The sequence below is a fragment of the Equus caballus genome, chromosome 7 (genome assembly GCF_041296265.1).
Source record: "Equus caballus isolate H_3958 breed thoroughbred chromosome 7, TB-T2T, whole genome shotgun sequence".
NCBI classification, from domain to species: domain Eukaryota; kingdom Metazoa; phylum Chordata; class Mammalia; order Perissodactyla; family Equidae; genus Equus; species Equus caballus.
This window is the reverse complement of record NC_091690.1, coordinates 49723235-49739984: the sequence shown is the minus strand read 5'-3', so window position 1 is coordinate 49739984 and position 16750 is coordinate 49723235. Positions and strand designations below refer to the sequence as shown.

The 16750-nt window shown below is 39.7% G+C and overlaps 1 protein-coding gene across 1 annotated transcript in view; it reads right to left on the bottom strand.

Annotated features, from left to right (window-relative positions):
• The window catches only part of LOC100066418 (zinc finger protein 709), a 100625-nt gene that overhangs the window by 59431 nt on the left and 24444 nt on the right, over positions 1–16750 (bottom strand). The window lies entirely within an intron of this gene.

Below are 16750 nucleotides of genomic sequence, written 5' to 3'. Positions count from 1 at the left end.
ACACCCATGGGAACCCCTGTGCTCCTCTGGTGGGAATGTAAAATCATGTCACCATTGTAGATAACAGTATGGCAGTTTTTCAAAAATTACAGAGAGTGTTACCACATGATCCAGCAATTCTATTTCTGAGCATATGCCCCAAAGAATTCAAAACAAAGATTCAAATAGATCTTTGTACACTTGTGTTCTTTTTTTTTTTAAAGATTTTATTTTTTCCTTTTTCTCCCCAAAGCCCCCCGGTACATAGTTGTATATTCTTCATTCTGGGTCCTTTTAGTTGTGGCATGTGGGACGCTGCCTCAGCGTCGTTTGATGAGCAGTGCCATGTCCGCGCCCAGGATTCAAACCAACGAAACACTGGGCCGCCTGCAGCAGAGCGCGCAAACTTAACCACTCGGCTACGGGGCCAGCCCCTATACTTGTGTTCTTGAAGCATTATTCACAGTAGCCAAAAGGTGGAAGGAACCCAAGTTTACATCAATAGATGAATGGATCAACAAGATGTGGTACACACATAGAACAGAATATTATTATTATGTCTCCTGTGTTACCTTTTAGGAGTGTTGGAGTTTTACATTTTACACTAGGTCCTATGATCCATTTTGAGTTAATTTTTGTGAAAAGTATAAAGGCTGTGTCTAGATTCTATTCTTTTTGGAATGTGGATGTCCAGTTTTTCTGGCTTTATTTTTTGATAAGAGGATGCTTCCCCTTTGCATCGCTCTTGCTCCTTTGTCAAAGATGAGTTCGCTATATTTGTGTGGATCTATAGGAAACAATTGACTTTTGCATATTAACCTTTTATCCTTCAACTTTCCTCTACTCTTTCATTAGTTCAAGGGTTTTTCTTTATTATTTGGGATTCTTAGAGATTTTCTCCATAGACAATCTTGTCATTTGCCAAAAAGACATTTGTACTTCTTGCTTCCCAGTCTGTATATTTCTTATTTCTTCTTTGTGTCTAACTGCGTTAGCTAAGAATTCCAGTACGAGCTGACTAGGAGTAGTGAGAGGGAACATCCTTGCCTTCTTCCTGATGTTACCGGAAAGCATCTAGTTCCTTCAGTGTAGTCCACTAATATTAAACAAGAGCCCAGTTGATGTAGAGGTAGGTGTGGGCAGAGGGGAATCATTCTCCAGTCCAGTGATTGGGTCTCAATCTTTTAGAGAGCCTGTGTCCCTAGGCTTGAATTTCTGTGATATAATAAGAAAGATATTTGATCTTCATCCTCATTTCCTAGCAAAATTCTCCTGAAGCCCTTGGAATTACTTGAGTGATAAGGGTGACACAGTGTGTTTTGTTTTAATGAGGCAACTCTGGGGTAACTCCTAGAAGACTTCAGGATAGGGGATGGACACCAGAAAAACCAAGCCTTGATTAGAGACTTGGAACAGACAGCCCCACCTCCCAGCTTCTGCAGAGAGGAGAGGGGCTGGAGACTGAGTTGACCAACGGCCAGTGATTTAATAAATTGAGCCCATGTAATGAAACCTCCATCAGGACCCTTACAGACAGAATTCAGAGAGTTTCTGCGTTGGTCAACACATGCAGGTGCTGGGAAGGTGGAGTGTCCAGAGAGGATGTGGAATCTCTGCAGCCCCCTCCACCTCCACTCCCCTCACCCATACCAGAACCCTACTGTGCCCTATGCATCTCTACCTTTTGTCTGTTTCTGAGGTGTATCCTTTATATAAAACAATAATAGTATGTAAAGTGCTTTGTTAAGTTCTCAGAATTGTCCTTAAATTACCAAACCTGACAGGATGTCAAAGGAATCTATGAATTCGTAGATGGCTGAGTAGAAATTTCAGTAGCCTAGGCACTCCATTTGTGGATGGCATCTGACATACAGTCAGTGTGTGGGACTGAGCTCTTAACCTGTGGAGTCTGACGCAAACTCTCAGTAGTTAGTGCTAGATGTTTAACAGTTGTATTTAAATCTATTTGGTGATGTAGAGTTGGAGAAGTGGCGTTGGAACAGACACCACATAGTTGGTGTCTGGAAGGGAAAAAAATATCCTATCATCCTCAAAAGCGCCCCACCTGTGAGAACAGAAAAGGCTAGAAGAGACTCAAGTTGCCTCTTTCCCTCCCCTCAGGTCAGTTAGCTTCTGGGAAAATACCAGTGAGTTATCCTCTTGTGAAATAGATTGTTTTGAGGACGTGCCTTGTTAAGAAAAGAATATTCTGGGCATATTTTAAAATAGCTACTTTTGGACTCTCTCTCTAATTTGGGGAATAGCAGTCTATACCATGACATCATTTCTCTGATGGAAGTGTTGATTTTAAGTTCTTCAGCTGTGTTCTTCTGAGGACTGGAAGCTGGTTTCTAAGCTCCTTACAAGCCAGACCAGAGACCAAAAGTCTCTGACTCCTCCTTTTGATGTTTGACTGCTGACAGATTTAAACTTTCATCCCTCCTTCATTCCCTTGTGCCCCACATCTGTACATGGTGATAAGAAAGTCTGGGAGTGACATCAGCATCATGGCAGAGTGAGTTCTTCCCTTGGACTCTCCCATCTAAAATACAACCACAAGGACATTTATATACCAACAGAGGACATATATGCAACACAAAAGATGTATGAGAGACGCACACAGCCATACGTCTGAGGGTGGGGGTGGGGCTGGATCCTCTGGAGGAAGTGGAAACTGATTGGCAGGAGCTCTGCAGAGATAGAGGGGCCACAGATGGGGAACGTGAGCAGCAGAGGAGAGGTGCCCCATCCCTCCTGATGCTCCAGGCCCATGGGCACCCAGAGCATGGCACTTTGAGAGAGGGGCCACAGCTGGGGGAAGTGTGCAGCTGAGGAGAGGTGCCCCATCCTTGCCTGGCTCTCCAGCACCACGGTTGCCCAGAGCACAGCACGGAGAGAGAGGGGCCATGGCTGGGGGAGGTGCGCAGCTGAGGCGAGGTGCCCTGTCCCCACCCAGTGCTCTAGCCCCACAGTCACCTGGAGTGAGGCACAGAGAGAGAAGCGGTGGCTGGCGGAGCCCCAAGAGTGCCCAGAGCACCATGCAGAGAGAGAGGCAGTGGTTGGGGGAGGCATGCAGATGTAAGAAAGTACCCCTTTTCCCTCCTGGTACTCCAGTCCTGATCACACAGAGTGAGAAGTGGAGGCCAAGGGAAGCACAGATGAAGGAGAGCACCCCTCCCCCTGCCTAGTGCTCCAGATCTGCCATCATCCAGAGCATCACACAATGAGAAAAGCAGTCAGTGGCTGGAGCTGGGGAGCTCCTAATCATGCTGGGCCCAGAATAGACAGAGCCTGATCCTCACCCAGTGGAGGCACATGACAGTGGCGACCAGATAATAACACCATGTGGAGGCAAAAATCCACACCATCAAGCAGCATGAGAAAGCATATTAAGTCTCCAGCCCACAAGGAAAATGACAAGTACCCAGAAACCAACCCTGAAGACACAGAAATCCATAGACTAAATGACAAAGAATTCAAAATAGCTATCAGAAGAAACGCAATGAGTAACAAGAAACAGATACTAATTAACAAATTCAGGAGCTTCTTCACAAAAGAGGTTGAAACTATAAAGAAAATCCAATCAGAACTGTTGGAGAAGAAAAACACAATAGTTGAGATAAAGAAAAATCTAGACTCCGTAAACAACAGAGCTGACATTATGGAGGACTGAATTAGCAATATAGAAGACAACACTATAGAAATGCTTCAGAGGGAGGAGAAGAGAGAACTAAGACTAAAAAGAAATGTAGAAGCTCTCAGAGAAACATCTGACTCAATTAGGAAATGCAACATAAGGATTATAGGTATTCCAGAGGGTGAAGAGAAGGAGAGGGGAGCAGAAAGCTTGTTCAAAGAAATAATAGTGCAGAATTTCCCAAGCCTGGGGAAGCAGATGGAAATTCATGTGAAAGACGCTACCAGAAGTCCCAACTATGTTAATGTAAAATGACCTACTGCAAAGCATATAGTAGTAAAGTGGGCAAAAGTCAATGACAAAGAAAAAATATTAAGGGCAGCAAGGCAGAATAAAATAACAAAGGAACCCCTATCAGGCTTTCAGCAGATTTCTTAGCAGAAACCTTACAGGCTAGGAGAGATATATTCAATCTCTGGAATGATATATTCAAAATTCTGAAAGATAAAAACTTCCAGCCAAGAATACTCTATCCAGTGAAAATCTCCTTTAGATATGATGGAGACAAAAAAACTTTCCCAAATAAACAAAAGCTAAGGGAGTTCATTGCCACAAGAATCCCCTACAAGAAATCCTCAGGAAGGCCCTCACACCTGAAAGGAAAACAAACAAAACAAAACAGGAAAGGGGCTACAAAGCCCTGAGCAAGGAGATGAATAGGTAGGCAATAATCAGAAAATGGCAGCTCTCTATCAGATCAGGTTGGCAAATACTTTACTTTTACATCAAGGATAAAGAGAAGGAGAACACCAAAACAAAAATTATTTCATCATTAACCACAAACTCACAACACAAGATGGAATAAGATATGACAAAAATAACTTAGAAGGGGGAGAAGAAAGGAATAGAATCAGTAAAGTCTAAGGAAAAGTGGACTATCTCATCTATGAGATGCTTTGTGCAAACCTAAAGGTACCCATTAAACAAATAATTAGAACAGAGACGTATATGATAAACAAGGAGAAAATGAAGAAAACCAACACAGAAAACTAGCAATCAAATTGGTAGTCAGAAATACACAGGATGAGAAACAAAGGAAATGCAGAAGAACCAGAAAATGTGTGATAAGATGGCAGTATTAAGCCCTCATATATTAATAATCAACTCTAAATGTAAATGGATTGACTTATCCAGTCAAAAGACACAGAGTGGCAGGATGGATTAAAACAATAACCAACAAAATACTGCCTCCAGGAAACACATCTCAGCTCTAAAGACAACCACAGGCTCAGAGTGAAGGGATGGAAGATGATACTCCAAGCTAATGGCAAACAAAAGAAAGTAGGTGTTGCCAATACTTATATCAGACAAAGTAGACTTCAAGATAAAACAGGTAAAGAGAGACATAGAGGGGCAGTAAATAATGATAAAAGGGATGCTCCACCAAGGAGACATAATGCTTATAAACATATATGCACGAGAGTACATAAAGCAACTATTAATGAACCTAAAAGGAGATATTACCAATGACACAATAATAGTAGGGGACCTCGACACCCCACTTACATCAATGGGTAGATCATCCAGACACAAAGTCAACAAGGAGTTAGTGGATTTAAATGAAACACTAGACCAGATGAACTTAATAGATTTATAGAGAGCACTCCACCCCAAAACAGGAGGATACACATTCTTCTCAAGCACACAAGGAACATTCTCAAGGATAGACCATATATCGAGAAACAAGGCAAACCTCAATGAATTGGAGAAGACTGAAATCATACCTACTATCTTTTCTGACCATAACGCTAGGAAACTAGAAATCAACTACAAGAAAACAGCTGGGAAGGGAACAAAAATGTGGAGACTAAACAACATGCTACTGAACAACCAATGGGTCGTTGAAGAAGTAAAGGGAGAAATGAAAAATATTTGGAGACTAATGAGAAGGAAAATACACCATACCAACTCATATGGGATGCAGCAAAAGTGGTCCTAAGATGGCAATTTATAGCAATACAGGCCCATGTTAACAAACAAGAAAAATCTTTAAAAAATCTAAAACTATAACTAACAGAATTAGAAAAAGAAGACAAACAAAGACCAGACACAGCAGAAGGAGGGAAATAATAAAAATTAGAGAAGAAATAAATGAAATTGAAACAAAAAAGACTGTAGAAAGGATCAGTAAAACCAAGCACTGGTTCATTGAGAAGATAAAATTGACAAACTCTTTGCCAGACTCACTAAGAAAAAAAGAGAGAAGGCTCAAATAAATAAAATTAGAAATGAAAGAGGAGAAATTACAATGGATACCACAGAAATACAAAAGATTATAAGAGAATATTGTGAAAAACTATATGCCAACAAGACACCCTAGAAGAAATGGATAAATTCTCATATTCTTACAACCTCCCAAAACTGAATCAAGAAGAAGTAAAGAATTTGAATAGACCAATCACAAGGAAAGAGATTGAAATAGTAACCAAAAACCTCCCCAAAAATAAAAGTCCAGGACCAGATGGCTTCTCTGGAGAATTCTACCAAACATTCAACGAAGATTTATTACCTATTATTCTCAAACTATTCCAAAAAATTGAGGGAGATGGAATTATTCCTAATGCATCCTACAAGGCCAACATCACTCTGATACCAAAGCCAGACAAAGACAACACAAAGAAGGAAAATTATAGGCCAATATCGCTGATGAACATAGATGCAAAAATCCTCAACAAAATATTGGCAAATCAAATACAGCAATACATTAAAAAGATCAGAGGCCAGCCCCGTGGCCAAGTGGTTAAGTTCATGTGCTCTGCTTCGGCGGCCCAGGGTTTCGTGGGTTCAGGTCCTGGGCACGGACATGGCACTGCTCATCAATCCATGCTGAGGCAGCATCCCACATGTCACAACTAGAAGGAGTCACAACTAAAAATATACAACTGTGTACCAGGGGGCTTTGGGGAGAAAAAGGAAAATTAAAATCTTTAATAAGATCATACACCATGATCAAGTGGGATTCATATCAGGGACACAGGGATGGTTCAACATCTTCAAATCAATCAATATGATACACCACATTAACAAAAGGAGGGGAAAAAATCACATGATCATCTTAACAGATGGAGAGAAAACATTTGACAAAATCAAACATCCATTTATGATAAAAACTCTTAATAAAATGGGTATAGAAGGAGAGTGGCTCAACAAGGTAAAGGTCATATACGACAAACCCACAGCCAACATTATATTCAATGGGGAAAAACTGAGCGTCATCCCTCTGAGAACAGGTACAAGCAAAAGGTGCCCACTCTCACCAATGGTATTCAACACAGTACTAGAGGTTTTGGCCAGAACAATTAGGCAAGAAAACGAAATAAAAGGAATCCAAATAGGCAATGAAGAAGTGAAACTCTCGCTGTTTGCAGATGACATAATTTTATATACAGAAAACCCTAAAGAATCCATTGGAAAACTATTAGAAATAATTAACAACTACAGCAAAGTTTCAGGGTACAAAGTCAACTTTAAAAAATCAGTAGCATTTCTATACTCTAATAATGAACTAACAGGACAAGAACTCAAGAATACAATCCCATTTACAATTGCAACAAAAAGAATAAAATATTTTGGAATAAATTTAACCAAGCAGGTGAAAGACCTATACAAGGAAAACAACAAGACATTACTGATAGAAATAGATAATGACATAAAGAAATGGACAGAGATTCCATGCACATGGATCGGAAGAATAAACATAGTTAAAATGTCCATACTACCTAAAGCAATCTACAGATTCAATGCAATCCCAATCAGAATCCCAATGACATTCTTCACAGCAATAGAACAAAGAATCTTAAAATTCATATTAGGCAACAAAAGACCCGGAATAGCCAAAGCAATCCTGAAAAACAAGAACAAAGCTGGTGGCATCACAATCCCTGACTTCAAAATGTATTACAAGCTATAGCAATCAAAACAGCATGGTACTGGTACAAAAACAGGCACACAGATCAATGGAACAGAATTGAAAGCCCAGAAGCAAAACCGCACATCTACGGACAGCTAATCTTCAACAACGGTGCCAAGAGCATACAATGGTGAAAAGATAGTCTCTTCAATAAATGGTGTTGGGAAAACTGGACAGCCTCATGCAAAAGAATGAAAGTAAACCATGACCTCATACACAAAAATAAACTCAAAATGTATCAAAGACTTAAAGTCCTGAAACAATAAAACTCCTGAAAGATAGCATGGGTAGTATACTCTTTGATCTCAAACTTAAAAGGATCTTTTCGAATACCATGTCTTCTCAGACAAGGGAAACAACAAAAAAAATTAACAAGTGGGACTTCACCAGACTAAAGAGCTTCTGAAAGGCAAAAGAAACTAGAATCAAAACAAAGACAGGGCCTGGCCCGGTGGCACAGCAGTTAAGTTCGCACATTCCGCTTCGGCAGCCCAGGGGCTGCTCGTTCGGATCCCAGGTGTGGACCTATGCACTGCTTGTCAAGCCATGCTGTGGCAGGCATCCCACATATAAAGTAGAGGAAGATGGGCACGGATGTTAGCTCAGGGCCAGTCTTCCTCAGCAAAAAGAGGAGGATTGGCAGCAGATGTTAGCTCAGGGCTAATCTTCCTCAAAACAAAACAAAACAAAAAGACAACACACCAGTTGGGAGGAAACATTTGCAAATCATATATCTGACAAGCGGTTAATCTCCACAACATATAAGGAATTCACACAACTGAATAAGAAGAAAACAAACAGCACAATCAAAAAAATAAGCAGAGGATATGAACAGACATTTTTCCAAAGAAGATATACAGATGGCCAATAAACACATCAAAAGATGTTCAACATCCATAATCATCAGGGAAACACAAATCAAAACTACACTAAGATATCACCTTACACCCATTAGAATGACAAAAACAACTAAAATAGTAACAAATGTTGGAGAGGTTGTGGAGAAAAAAGAACCCTCATACACTGCTGGTGGGAATGCAAACTGGTGCAGCCACTATGGAAAACAGTATGGAGATTCCTCAAAAAATTAAAAATAGAACTACCATACGATCCAGCCATCCCACTACTGGGTATCTATCCAAAGAGCTTGAAGTCAGCAATTCCAAAAGTCCCATGCACCCCAGTGTTCACGGCAGCATTATTTACAATAGCCAAGACATGGAAGCAACCTAAGTGCCCATCAGCAGATGATTGGATAAAGAAGATGTGGTATATATACACAATGGAATACTACTCAGCCGTAAAAAAGAACAAAATCGTCCCATTTGCAACAACATGGATGGACCTTGAGGGAATTATGTTAAGAGAAATAAGCCAGATAGAGAAGGACAATCTCTGCATGACTTCACTCATATGAAAAATTTAAAAATGCAGACAAAGAGAACAGATTATGGCTACTGGGAGAAAGGTAAGATAGGAGGTGGGTACAAAGGGTGAAGGGGTGCACTTACAACACGACTGACAAACAATAATGTACAACTGAAATTTCACAAGATTGTAACCTATCATTAACTCAGTAAAAACTAAAAAAAACCCTACACTGAGATACCACCTTACACCTGTTAAAATGGCTATAATCATTAAGACTAAAAATAACAAATGTTGGAGAGGGTGTGCAGAGAAGGGAACCCTCATACATTGCTGGTGGGAATGCAAACTGGTGCAGCCACTATGGAAAACAGTATGGAGATTCCCCCAAAATTAAAAATAGAACTACCATATGACCCAGCTATCCCACTACTGGGTATCTACCCAAGCTTGAAATCAACAATCCAAAGTAACATATGCACCCCTATGTTAATTGCAGCACTATTCACAATAGACAAGACATGGAAACAATCCAAGTGCCCATCAACTGATGATTGGATGGAGAAGATGTGATATATATATATATATACAATGGAATACTACTCAGCCATAAAAAAAGACAAAATCATCCCATTTGCAACAGCATGGATGGACCTGGAGGGAATTATGCTAAGCAAAATAAACAGACTGAGAAAGACAAACACCAGATGACTTCACTCATATAACATAATGAAGCACATGGAGAAAGAAAATAGTTCAGTGGTTAACAGGGGAAGGGGGGTGGGGAGTGGGCACAGGGGGTGAAGTGGAGCACTTATATGGTGACAGACAAGAAATAATGTACAATTGAAATTACACAATGATGTAAACTATTATGGACTTGATAAAAAAAAATAAAAATAAAACAAGATTGGTTCACACACAAAAATGAATCCTGATGGTGGGGCGAAACCTCAGACCAATTTTACAAAAAAAAAAAAAAAATTTCATTCAGCCAGCTGGATCTGACGTGGCCTGGAGGACTTCAGGACAACATGGCCAGCTGGATCTTCTTACAAGTTGGATTCCACAGGCCTCTAGGCCCATCATGTTTGGTGATGGGAACACAATAAAGAGCTTTCACTTCTTCACTGGAAGTTTTGGTAAAACTTCATGCAGCTATGAGGCTGTGCTTCATGGGGTGCTGCATCACATGGTGGTATTAAGAAGAAGATGAAGAATTTTCCCACAAAGAATTGATGTGCTTAAAATAGAAACATTTCATTCATTTATATAGCATTTCTCTGAGGTGTTCTGTACGCTGACAGTAGAAAGCAATGAAGACTTGAAGTGATCACAGTGAAAATGTACCAGTACATTCCATGTTTTCATGATGCTGTTAAATTTATGAGGAAGTGAGTGTGGCCAGAGAGTAATACTTCTGATGACCAACTCATGGAATAAACATTGGGAGACCACAGAGTCATATGTGAACTCCTTATGAAGTGGATATAAATCCCCAGTGCTTGTCCATCTTACCCATCCTCCTGTATACATATGTGTCATGTTTTAGGACTCTGTGGCCCGTGAAGATGGGACTGTGACCTTCACCATGGAGGAGTGGGCTCTTCTGGATCCATCCCAGATGAAACTCTACAGGGATGTGATCATATCCCTAAGGTAATTGAATTCCTATTTTCATGGATATAAGGAAAATAAATCATTGTGTAAATTTGGGATGCATTTGGCAACCACTTTTCCCCCAGCTTCACTGAAGTGACAAAATTTATTTTAAAGTTACAACATGATCATTTGTTATATGTATATTGTATAATTGCAATTTGATAAGAGAGTAGATCTTAAGCATTCTCACCACACACACACACACACACATACACACACACACACTATAACACAGTGAGGGGAAGGATGTGTTGATTAACTTGGAAACTGATATGCTTAAGAGCCTGGATTGCAAATCTTGCATTGAAAAACTTTTGAGCCAGTTTTTATTTGAATAGCTTTATTGAGATATAATTCAAATACTGTACAGTGCACCTCATTAAACAGTACATTTTAATGGCTTTCAGTGTATTTCTAGAAATGTGAAATCAGCACAATTTTTTTTTCCTGGGAAAGACTAACCTTGAGCTAAGATCTGTTGCCAGTCTTCCTCTTTTTTTATCCCCAAAGCCCCAGTACATTCTTGTATATTCTAGTTGTAAGCCCTTCTAGTTCTTCTATGTGAGCCACCACTATAGCATGGCTACTTACAGACGAGGGGTGCGCTTCCACACCCAGGAACCGAACCCAGGTCACCAAAGTAGACTGTGCCAAACTGCAAGCACTAGGCCATCAGGGCTGGCTCACCACAGTCAATTTTTGAACATTTTTGTCACCTCAAAAAGAAACTCTTCTGCCCTTTAGCTATCATTCCCAATCTTCTCCTCTTCCTTCTACAATTCCCAGCCCTAGACAACCACTCATCTACTTTCTGTCTCTATGGATCTCCCTATTTGGGTCTTTTCTAGGAATGGAATAATTAAATGTGTGTACTGACATTGACTTTGGGACTGGCTTCAGTAACATAGCACAATGTTTTCAATGTACATCCATGTTGGACCATGTATAACCATGTCATTCATTATCATGGCCAAATAATATTCCAGTGGATGGATAAAACTTGTTTATCCATGCATCCATTCACGGATATTTGGACTGTTTCCACCTGTTGGCTACTAGAAACAATATTACCATAAAATTCATGTACAAATTTTGTTCCAACACATGTTTTCATTTTTGGGGGTCACATACTTAGGAAAGCAATTGATGAATCATATGGTGATTCTAGGTTTAATTTTTGAGGCGCTCCAAGACTGTTTTCCAGAGTGGCTGCACCATTTTATATTCATACCCCCATGTGTGAGGGTTGAAATTCTCCATGGACCTTTGACAAGATTTGATATTATCTCATTTTTGGATTCTAGTCATCCTAGTGATTATGAATTAGTATCTCATTGAGGTCTTAATTTTCATTTCCTTGATGACTAATGATGTCCAGCATTTTTTCATATGCTCTCGGCCATTCGTCTACCTTTCTTAGAAAAATATGTATGCACATTCTTTGCCACTTTTAAATTGAGTTATTTGACTGTTTATTATTAGGTTATAACAGATATTTACATATTTTTAATACAAGTATGCAGATGCCACCAGGTATGGATACTAGCTAGGGAATTCTAACCCTCTAAAATGGGATCAATTGCATAAATGCTTAAAAGTCACCAACCCTGTCCAAATGGTCACCAATACCCTGACCTTTAGGCACTGGCCATTACATATACTCGACATCCATATTTTCAGTGTGAGCAGGGTTGTCAGACTCTGAAATTCCTAGGCGGTAACTAAAAATAGTTGTTTTTCTCTTCAAAACTGACCACATGGTGACTAGGCATTAGTCTTTAGGGAAAATCATGGGCACCATCTAGATGGTGGAGATATTCAAAGCCACTAGCAGAATTTTGATCCATTCAACCACCGAAGGACACTTCTAATTTTTTGGCTATTGTAGATAATGCTAATATGAACACGAGTGGACATCGATGTGTTTGAGTCTCTGCTTTCAAATCTTTTGGCTACTTACCCAGAAATAGAACTGGTTGATCAGATGGTAACTCAATTTGCACTTTTTTGAGGAACTGCCACCTTGTTTTTCAGAAACTGAACATGATTTTATATTTCCAGCAACAGTGCACAAGTGTTCCAAAGGGTGTTTTCACTTACTTTTTTTTGAGGAAGACTCGCTCTGAGCTAACATCTGTTGCCATTCCTCTTTATTTTATTTATTTTTTTGCTTGAGAAAGATTAGCCCTGAGCTACTATCTGTGCCAATTTCTTCTATTTGTATGTGGGTCACCACCACAATGTGGCTGATGAGAGGTGTAGGTCCACACCAGGAATCTGAATCTGTGAACCTGGGCCACAGAAGCAGAATGTGCAGAACCTAACCACTATGCCATGGGGCTGGCCCCTGTTTTCACCTTCTTAATGGTATCATTTGAGGCACAAAAGTGATTAAATTACCTTTTTTCCTCTTAATCTTATCTCTAACAGTTCTTTGCCAAATTCAAGGTCAGGAAGTTTTCCCTATGTTTTATCTAAGAGTGTTATAGTTTTACTCTTACATTAAGGTCTTTTATTCTTCTTGGTAAATGATCATACGTGGTATGATATAAGTGTACAAGTACTTTCTTTTCATATGGCTATCCACATGGCCCAGCATCAGTTTATGAAATGAATATTCTGTCCCCATTCTTGGCACTTTTTTACAAAATCAGGTGACCGTAGCTGTGTGGGTTTTTTTTTTAGTCTCAATTTACGCCACAGATATTTGTGTCTAAACTTGTGTCAATACCACATGATCTTGATGTCTGTTGCTTAGTACAAAGTTTTGAAATCAGGAAATGTTAGTCCAAACAATTTGCTTTTCTTTTAAAAAATGGTTTGGCTATTCAGATTCCCTGCAATATCACATAAAATCAACTTCCCAATTTTGATAAAGAAATCATCTGGGATTATGATAAGTATGGTGTTGACTCTTCAGATTATTTTGGGAAGCTGTGCCATTTCAACAGTAAGTATTCTGACCCATGAAATCAGGATGTTTTCCAATTTATTTATACATTTATTGATTTCTTTTGCTAATGTTTGAGGGTTCCATAGTACTCATTTTGTACTTTCTTTGTTAAATTTATTCCTAAGTATCTTATTTTTTGGATGCTACTCCAAATGCATTTATTTTCTTAATTTCATTATCTGATTGTTAATTACAAGTATATAGAAATACAATTCATTTTTATATTTTGATCTTGTATTCTACAACATTGCAGACTTCAATTATCAGTTCTAATAGCTTTTTGGTGGACTTTTCAGAATTTTCTATATGCAAGTCTAGGGGCAGAAAACTTTCCCCTTCTTCCCTTCTAGGTTCTTTGGCTGGTCTAATAAGTGATGTGGGGCAGAGTAACAGAGGGAAAACAAATTTAATCACATACGTATGGGAGTCACTTAAAAAGATGAGACCTAAAGAAGTAATCAGAGCAGAAAGCTTTTATGCCTTTCAGATAAAGGCACAGTAAATTATGGAAGAACTGACAAGGCTGAGGGGTTTGCGCTAGGGGTAGGAAATGGTGAAGAAAAACCAACGTTTGTTTATACAGCCTTCTCAGCCCTAAATTCCCTGTCTCTGATAAGGTTGCCTTCTGCCCTCGTGGTTCAAGGAGGGTACTGTTCACATGGAAAACTCATCTCCTGCCTTAGGGGGACAAAGAGGACCAGAGTGTCTTTCTTGCAATGGCTGTTTCTCCAGTACCTTTAACTCAAAATAATCAATATGCTAATGTGCCATATTTTGATGTGCCATATTCTAAATCCCTACACAGGATACCTATTTGGACATGGAGTTTTGTATCTTCCCAACCCATCTGCATGCATTTTATTTCCTTTTCTTGCCTTTTCTGGATAAAATCTCTAGTACATTCTAGAATGGAAGTGGCAAGAGCAGACACTTCTCTTTGGTTCCTTGTATTTAGGAGAAAGTTTTCATCTTTCACCATTAAATATAACATTAGCTGTGGGTTTTCCACACATGCTCATTATGAAGTAAGAAAATTTCCTCCTGTTCTTCGTATGCTGAGTGTTTTAATCATGAAAGGGTACTGGTTTTGTCAATTATTTTCATTGAGTCTATTGAAATGATCTTGCCATTTTTTATTTCTTTTTTAAAGATTTTATTTTTTTCCTTTTTCTCCCCAAAGCCCCTCAGTACATAGTTGTATATTCTTAGTCGTGGGTCCTTCTAGTTGTGGCATGTGGAACGCCACCTCAGCGTGGCTGGAGGAGTGGTGCCATGTCCGTGCCCAGGACTCAAACCGACGAAACACCTGGCCGCCTGCAGTGGAGCGCGAGAACTTAACCACTCGGCCATGGGGCCGGCCCCACCATTTTTGATTTTTACTCTATTAATATCTTTCATTACATTAATGGATTTTGAAATTTTAACCCAATCTTTCATCCTCAGAAGAAACCCACTTGGTCATGGCATATAATTCTTTTTATATGTTGCTGGATTGGGCTTGCTAGTATTTGTGGTGATCTTTTACATTCATATTCACAAAATAAATAAGGGTGTGGTTTTTTAGCAATACACTTGTTTTGGTATCACAGTAGTACTGGCTTCACAAAATGAGTGTGACGTGTTTTCTCCATTCTATTATTTAGAAGAGCAAGTGAAGAATCTGTAATACACCTTCTTTGAGTATTTTGGAAAATTCCGAGTTGAAGCCAACTGGGCCTAGACTTAGAGCGTTTTTCATTTACTGATTTTACTAGAGCCCTTTATTTCCCTATTAAATTCAGTCAATTTCTAAGTGTTGTATCAATAAGTAAGCAAGCAGATCTGATAAATATGGGATGTTTGTGGTCACTGTGGCTAACAGAATGTGCCCATGACACGGATCTACACTGCTTCTGCCACCCTCTCAGCTTGCAGCACCCCCATGCTGCCTCAGGGAAATTTTCAAGAGTGGGACACGCATAGATTTCTAAACGTTTCCAAGTAAGCAGGAACAGAGTAGTCGCGAGTTGGGCAATGAACAGCTGGAAATGGTCTATGGATGGCAATGAGAAGAACTGATGGGGATGCACATGAATGAGGATGTCCCCAGGCAGATCCCAATGGGGACACACTTTTATGTTTTAGAACCACAGTATTTCCAAAGATCTGTCCATGAACCTGATTTAAAATCAAGGACAGACTCTGGGAGCCCTCTCACTTCACTCCTAGTTATGAGTATGAGCTGACGGCAGGTGCAACCCTAGGGGTTTTCTCAATTAAGGCAGGGCTGCAACAAAGGCCTGTTGGGGACTGAATCTTCTTGCTCAGTCCTTCACGCTGCCTAAGAAAAACCTCAAAATGGTGGAAAGAAGAGCTGAACACGTAAAAATCAAGGTTCAAGAGAGCTTAACATTTTTCTAGCATATGAGTTATTTTCCTATTAACTGTATATACAACACATATATAAACATATATAAAATATTTTAAGTGCACTCATAAGTTTTCTCAAATGTATAGAAATACTGCCATCAAAAGATGGAAACCATACCATCACTCGAAAAGACCACTCCTGTGGTGCCCATTTGAACAAAACCCCTCCAATACATAAATTAACACTCAAGAAAAATGGAAAACATTCCATTTCCTTTGCTGTTTTAAACCTTGCAGCTGTTACTGCTGTTTCCCACTTTTCCACAGCATGTGCTGGACACCTGAGCACAGGGAAAGGAAACTTGTGATCAGCTCAGTGGGTTCCAGGGCTTTGTGGATCACTGACACGAGAGACTTCCAGCCACTCCTGATGAAAGATGTGGAAAATTTTCCTTTTCTCCTTTTATACTCAATTAGGATATTACTCAAAATACTATCCCTGCAGCTCACCTCAATTATTCCTGAGAGGATCACCTCTAAACAACGACGACATCCTCACTCTCTCCTGCCCTCATAGATGTGTGCACCTTCAAGGAGGACATTACTAGCTCTCTACTAGCTCAATGCTCTTTTCACTTTCCTTCAAAGCCCTTGTCTCCATCTCATAAACAAAGCTTTACTAGTTGTAATCATCTCTCATTTCCCACAAATACATAAGCACCAGGACTGCAAGAACTTGTTTGTTTCAAGCACTATATCCAAATCCTACCATGCCTTATTTCTGCTACATTGGGTACACTGACTCTCAAGTGCATGGCAGGTGAGGGATGCT